This window comes from Rousettus aegyptiacus, unplaced genomic scaffold (genome assembly GCF_014176215.1).
Source record: "Rousettus aegyptiacus isolate mRouAeg1 unplaced genomic scaffold, mRouAeg1.p scaffold_m13_p_4, whole genome shotgun sequence".
In the NCBI taxonomy this organism is placed as follows: domain Eukaryota; kingdom Metazoa; phylum Chordata; class Mammalia; order Chiroptera; family Pteropodidae; genus Rousettus; species Rousettus aegyptiacus.
This window is the reverse complement of record NW_023416307.1, coordinates 61,138,753-61,144,975: the sequence shown is the minus strand read 5'-3', so window position 1 is coordinate 61,144,975 and position 6,223 is coordinate 61,138,753. Positions and strand designations below refer to the sequence as shown.

Sequence of the window (6,223 nt, the reverse complement as noted above, 5' to 3'; positions counted from 1 at the left end):
GGTCCTCTACTACAATAGTGTTTTGGTCTATTTCTCCCTTTAGTCCTATTAGTAATTTCAGGGATCCCTGATTGGAGCATAGGCATTAGTAAATGTTATGTATTTCTGGTGTATGATTCCCTTTATCATTATGAAGTATCCCTCAGTATTTTTCTTTATCTTTTTTTTTTATTTTTAAATCTATTTCATCTGATATTAGTACTGCTACTCTTGCTTTTCTCTGAATGTCATTTGCTTAAAATATCATTTTCTACCCTTTCGCTTTGAATCTATATTTGTCTTTGGTACTGAGATGTGTTTCCTGGAGGAAGCATGTGGTTGGATTTTGTTTTTTGATCCATTCTGCAACTCTGTGCCTTTTTATTGATGAGTCCATTTACATTTAGGGTGATTATTGTAGTATGAAGTTTTCATATAGCCATTTTATCTTTTGCTTTCTGGTAGCTTGGTGTTTCCATTGCTTCCTTGTCTTTTGTATCTGTTTTTGTTTTTGTTTTCCATTTTGGTTGGGTTTTATGGATTTTCCTCTGGTCCTCCTTGTTTTATGTTATATACATCAGTTCTTTATCTTTGGCATGTGGTTACCATTATGAATATGTAGAGGATAGTTATATATACATGTAGTAGTCCATTTTCTTCTGTGTGTGCTTTATTTCCATTTCCCTTTGCAAATTTGGATCTTGGAATCTTTTGCTTTTTTTATTTTCTCAATTCGTCTCTGTGTATGCTGAATATTCATTACTATCTTGCAATAATAAATCTCTTCTTATTGTTTAAACTTATAATACCCCATTCTTAATAAGGGTGGCACTCTTCCACTTCTATCTGCCTGCTAGTCGCCTTACTCATAGTTATGTATTTTTTTATTATTTTGGTTTAGGTGAGCTGACCTCTTTCAGTATTTCCTGTAGTGCAGGCCTTGCATCAGTGAATTCTCTCAATTTTTACATGTCTGGAAAGGCCTTTACTTCTCCTTCATATCTAAAGGAGAGCTTTGCTGGATATATTATTCTTAGCTGGCAGTTCTTTTCACTTAATAGTTTGAATAGTTGATATCACTTCTTTCTGGTTTGTAAGGTTTGTGCTGAGAAGTCCTACAATAATCCAGTGGGTTTTCCTTTATAAATTACTGTCTTCTTTTCTTTGGCTGCTCTGAGAATTCTTTCTTTTCTTTGATTTTTGGTGATTTTAATACAATGTGTCTTAGAAAAGGTCTTTTTGGGTTGAGATAATTGGGTGTTCTATTGACTTCTTGAATTCCAAATTCTAGTTCATTCCTTAGATTTGGAAAATTCTCATCAATTATTTGCCTGAAAATATTTTCTAATCCCTGCTCCTTTTTCTCCCCTTCAAGAATGCCCATTATTCTTATGTTTCCTTTCCTGATGGTATCAGCTAGTTTGTTCTTGTATTTCCCTTTCACTATTTTTCATCTTTCGGTTTGTTTCTTCTTCCTTCTGATCTGTTTCTAAATCTCTGTCTTCCATATCACTGATCCTTTCCTCCATTTGGTCGATTCTATTCCCCAAGCTTGCTATTTCATTTTTCATCTCTTTCTGTGTGTTCGTCATCTCCAGAAGTTCTATTTTGTTCTTTTTGAAGGTTTCAATATTCTTGATAAAATATTAATTCTGCTCATCTAGTTTTTTCAATTTCTGGAATTGTTGATACGAATTACTTGGAATCTCATTGAGTTTTTTTAGGAGTACCATCCTGAATTCTCTGTCATTTAAGTCATACATTTCTATGTCTTTAAGCTTATTTTCTTTCTTTCTTTATTTTTTTAGGCAAGGCAACCTTTGGTTGACCTCACAGATTGCAAGGACCTTGTCTGCTTACAATCCCTTATTTTTCATTTTTCATTTTTTTATGCCTACAGCACCTGGTCTTCCTAGGTGGTCTCCCATCCAAGTATTAACCAGACCGGACCCTGCTTAGCTGCCAAGATCAGACAAGACTGGGTTTGTTCAGGGTAGCATGGCTATAGACAAAGCTTATTTTCTGCAAATTTTTCTCTTTCTAAGCTGCTTTGTCACCTTAGCTATTCATGTTGTTTAATGGACAATTTCTCCACCTGGGCATTAATGAAAATGTATTCTGCTTTTTTTCCAGAAAGAAGATTTATTGTATAAAGATCTCTCTTTAGCTTGTTGCTAAAATGGTGTTTTTCTCTTGGATCCCTGCTTTATATAAAGTCTTTATAATGCCTTTTTTTTTCTTACAGATATTCAATCACGCTCACTACCCTCAGTCTCAGTCTCTGTCAGTTTGTGACAGTTTTGGTAGCAGGTGTTCAGATTTCCCTTGGGCCTCACAGTTTTTGGTCTCGGAAGATATGGTGGGGATGGGGGAGGAGGCTTCTGGGTTGGGAGATGAGAGCTGTGGCTCAGCTTCACATTTTGAAGCTATGACTGGTAATAATCAACTGTTGCTTCTCTACCACCTCCACTTCCCTGCTGTCCCCACTTTTCTACTTTCTGCCCTGATCCTTGGGCCCTGCTGCTGCATGGATGTCACAGATCTCCCAGGCATGGCTGTTCAGAGAAGCCACCATACCTTCTCTCCTCCCACTCCTCCTGCTGAGAGATCCAGCTTCAAGAGGCAGCCTCTTTGTTTCTTTCAGTCTACTGCCTGACTCCTGGGGTTCTGACCTGTGGTAGCTCTTATGTGCAGATCCCTTGCCCAGATGTGCTTGAGTGCAGGTTGGGTGTTTTTTTGTTGAGTTTTAGATGGTTAGCTTATTGTTTCAAGGGGAGAGATCTGGGAACATCTCTCATTCTACCATGTTTCTGACTACTTCATTCGTTTTTTAAAGGATAATAATTTACACTTTGAACAGCACCACTGAGAATTCCAGACTTCTGGGTACATGTTGAGAATCTAACTATATATGGGATTATCCAGTTTCTATGGCTACTAATAATAAGATAGGGAGTGGATGCAATAAACAAAATGATTGGAGGAATCAGTGGCCTTTAGATTGGAGGAAAAGTATTACTCACGTTAAAAACCCACTGTCATGGAAGTCTAACCTTCTAGAGTTTAATTTCTGGGCCAATAACTTAAATGTCTAGGAAACAGAACAAAAGGAATTAGATTCCATAGTATAAAAGCACCACCTTTACACAATTGAGATAGTCTTCTCTATTTTTATAAAATATAAAATGATTAAAGGGAAGAATGAGAGGTATGACAGAGACTGGTAGTTTCTTTCAATATTTATTTTCCCCTCCTTCAATAATAAGAAACCCATGTATTTGCTTAGAGTGTAGCAAAAATTATATATACTCAATCTCACTTTCAGCTACCGCTAATGATGTGATTAATTTGGCCTACATGGCATAAGTAGAAATATTGTGCAACATTCTAGGAGTTCTCCTTAATGGTTAAAAGCTCTAATTTGCCCTCTCTCCATCCTGCCGATGTAATAGTTGAGTCCCAGCAGCCATCCTGAACCATAAGAGAATAAGGACCACCCCCCTAAATATGTTGGAACAGAACCTTGAAGAAATACTGGTTCCCTGATGACTGACTCTATGGTTGACATCATTCCTGAACTTATTTTACACACAGGAATGATGCTTCTATTTTAAGACACTTTTTTATATGCGGGAGGGAGAGAAAGGAGTGGTCCGTGTTATTCTCAGATAAATTTAATCCTGAAATATTTTATTCTCTCCTTCCCAGTACTCAGCTGGAATGTGATATTGGGTTTGGAAGAAAGTTATAGGAAAGGGGGCAGTAATCAGGACTGCCCATAAGTCAGAAGGTTTAACATTCATTGCAGCTGCAACCTGAAGGCATAATTCTCCAGAGAAAAGGTGATAAAGAAACAATTTATCTAGAAACCAAAGCAGTTTCTGGATTATCTACTGAATTGGTCCCTGTTACCCTTATAAATAAAAGACATAATAAAATATATCAATGTAATTTTTTCTTTCTTTCCTTAGTTCCAAAAGAGTGTGTGTATAATTTTGAGTATGTTACAATTCTGATTTTCTTGTGATGATTAAATGAAATTTCGGTTTTAATATTTTTTTCATTTAAGTGCTTAACACACGGGAAATTCTAAAATCTGAGTCTTTGGGTCTGTGTTCAATTTTATTGAATGCTGGCTGGTTCTCTGTTTCTAAAGGCAAATTCTGCAGCAATGTGGAGCCCCAGAGAGAAAAGTATTCACACAGTTGTGGCCAAAGCCTCCTGTTTGGGAACAAACAATATGATCAGTTGTGGTCATACCCCACATTGCTTATATCTGTCTGGTGTCAGAGAACAGGAAAGAAAAATGTATGGTTTGGAAGAAAAAAAAAGAAAAAAATTATTCAATGTAAAAGCAAAATTATCTTCCAATTGAGAGATGAACTCCATATTCCTTATTAAAAGGTGTCTAATAATGAAAAGACAGTGGGGTGGAAAGACACTTTCATTCACTCCTCTTTACTGCAAGAATTAGAGTAGATAACTAAATCATCACAAATTAGACAAAAGCCTTTAATGAAATTAGCTAGTAAATTAATGTATATCCTATTATCAATTATTCTTGCAAGTAATTGCAAGGTGGTGTATTTTTATATATTTTAAGCAAATGGGTCAGAACTACATTGAATCTTTTTGGAAGCTTTTAAAAATAGTTCAGAAAGTTCTATTTTCAAAATTTGTAGGTATGCAGAGAAAGAATAATACTTGATAACATTAAATCATTTTCAGCTACAAAATTGCTTAGTATGAAAACATCGTTTTCATAAAGGCTTTTTTAGATTGAGTTTCTTTTAAACAGTAGTTATTTTCTCACTCATTGTTAAAATATTTTTTGCCTTAAAAAATATTAATTTCTTTTACTAAAAAAAAAATCTACAATGTAGCACACAGTAAGGTCTGCTTAAATCATCATTGTTTTTATATCATTTCATGGTTGACAGAGAGTTTATACTATGTTGAAAGACAACAGGCCCAAAATGGAGTTACTTATTTGTTAAGACCCACATCACAAAAATAAGACTTAATTTAATTACAGTTTCAGCTCTCCCAGACACAGAATCTTAGAATCGATCAGGAATCACCTAATCAGTACTAGTTAGGTAATCTGCCTGATGGACAACTGCCATTCCTTAAAGGGAAATAACCTTGCAATAACCAACCTACTTTTTTGCCTAATGTAACTTCCTTGCTTCTGTTCCCTTTTGCTTATGAAAGTCTTTCATGTTGTACAGCACTTCTGCCCTTTCTATCTGCTAGTTTGGATGTTGCCTGATTTGAATTGATTTTTGTTCAAATAAACTCAAAAATATTTTATATGCTTCAGCTTACCTTTAACAAGTAAAAATAAGAAAATTGTCAGTTTGGCATGTTTTATTTCCTTGTGTTTGTACTGTTAGTATTATCTTCATGAGCATGTTTTTATCAGAAGTCTCTTTTACACTACTCATCTATTTTGTGTGTTTCTCTAAGTTAAACCAAACACTGTATAGTACTGTAAATACACTTAGCCAGGCGCATACAAACTACAATACATTATAATTCTCTGAAAACAAGCAAATCATCGAAGCTGTCTCTTTCAACTCCCCCTTGGTGTGAGGTTCCACAGTTCCCTGGAATATCTCATATATGTCTATCATATGTGACCATCTGACAGTCTTGCTCAGTGAGGGAGCCCATGTCAACCTGTACACATGCATGTTGGACTTTTTCTGAGTTCGGCAAAAAGTCATTGAAAGAGTGAGTATAACATGATCACATCTGTGGCTTAGATAACTCAAAAATGTATTAGAGAGTTGTATAAAGCTTAGAGCCCTGAGTGGAAAGATTACATAAGTTCATAATGCCATTTTATTCTAAAAATCAAGAGCCACCGCAGGTGCGGACTAAGCCACTGGAACTGACACAGACCAATGTAGTCTTTCACATTTTTATGTTGAGGGCTTAGAACTAAACCTGGACTTTTTAGATCACTCACTCACTCACTCACTCATGGATTCATTCTTCATTTAACAGGTGTTAATTTGGCATGAGTTTCCAAGAACTGAGCTCAAAACCAGAATAAATCCTTCCTGACAACTTAACCCCAGAACGAACCTACATCTCTTTAGCTGAGCCAGATTAGGCAGACTGGGTGGAACTTGGGCAGGAGAAATGTGAGGCCATCTTTACACATAGCTCTCTGCCTGCCTTCTGCACTTACCTTTGTGCATCCATCTCCCTACCAGAATCCCAGCCAGAACACCAG

At 36.0% G+C, this 6,223-nt stretch overlaps 1 pseudogene; it reads right to left on the bottom strand.

The window, feature by feature from the left end:
* Window positions 1–1,870: 1,870 nt before the first annotated feature.
* Window positions 1,871–1,989, bottom strand: LOC118602739 (annotated as a pseudogene).
* Between the last annotated feature and the right edge of the window lie 4,234 nt (window positions 1,990–6,223).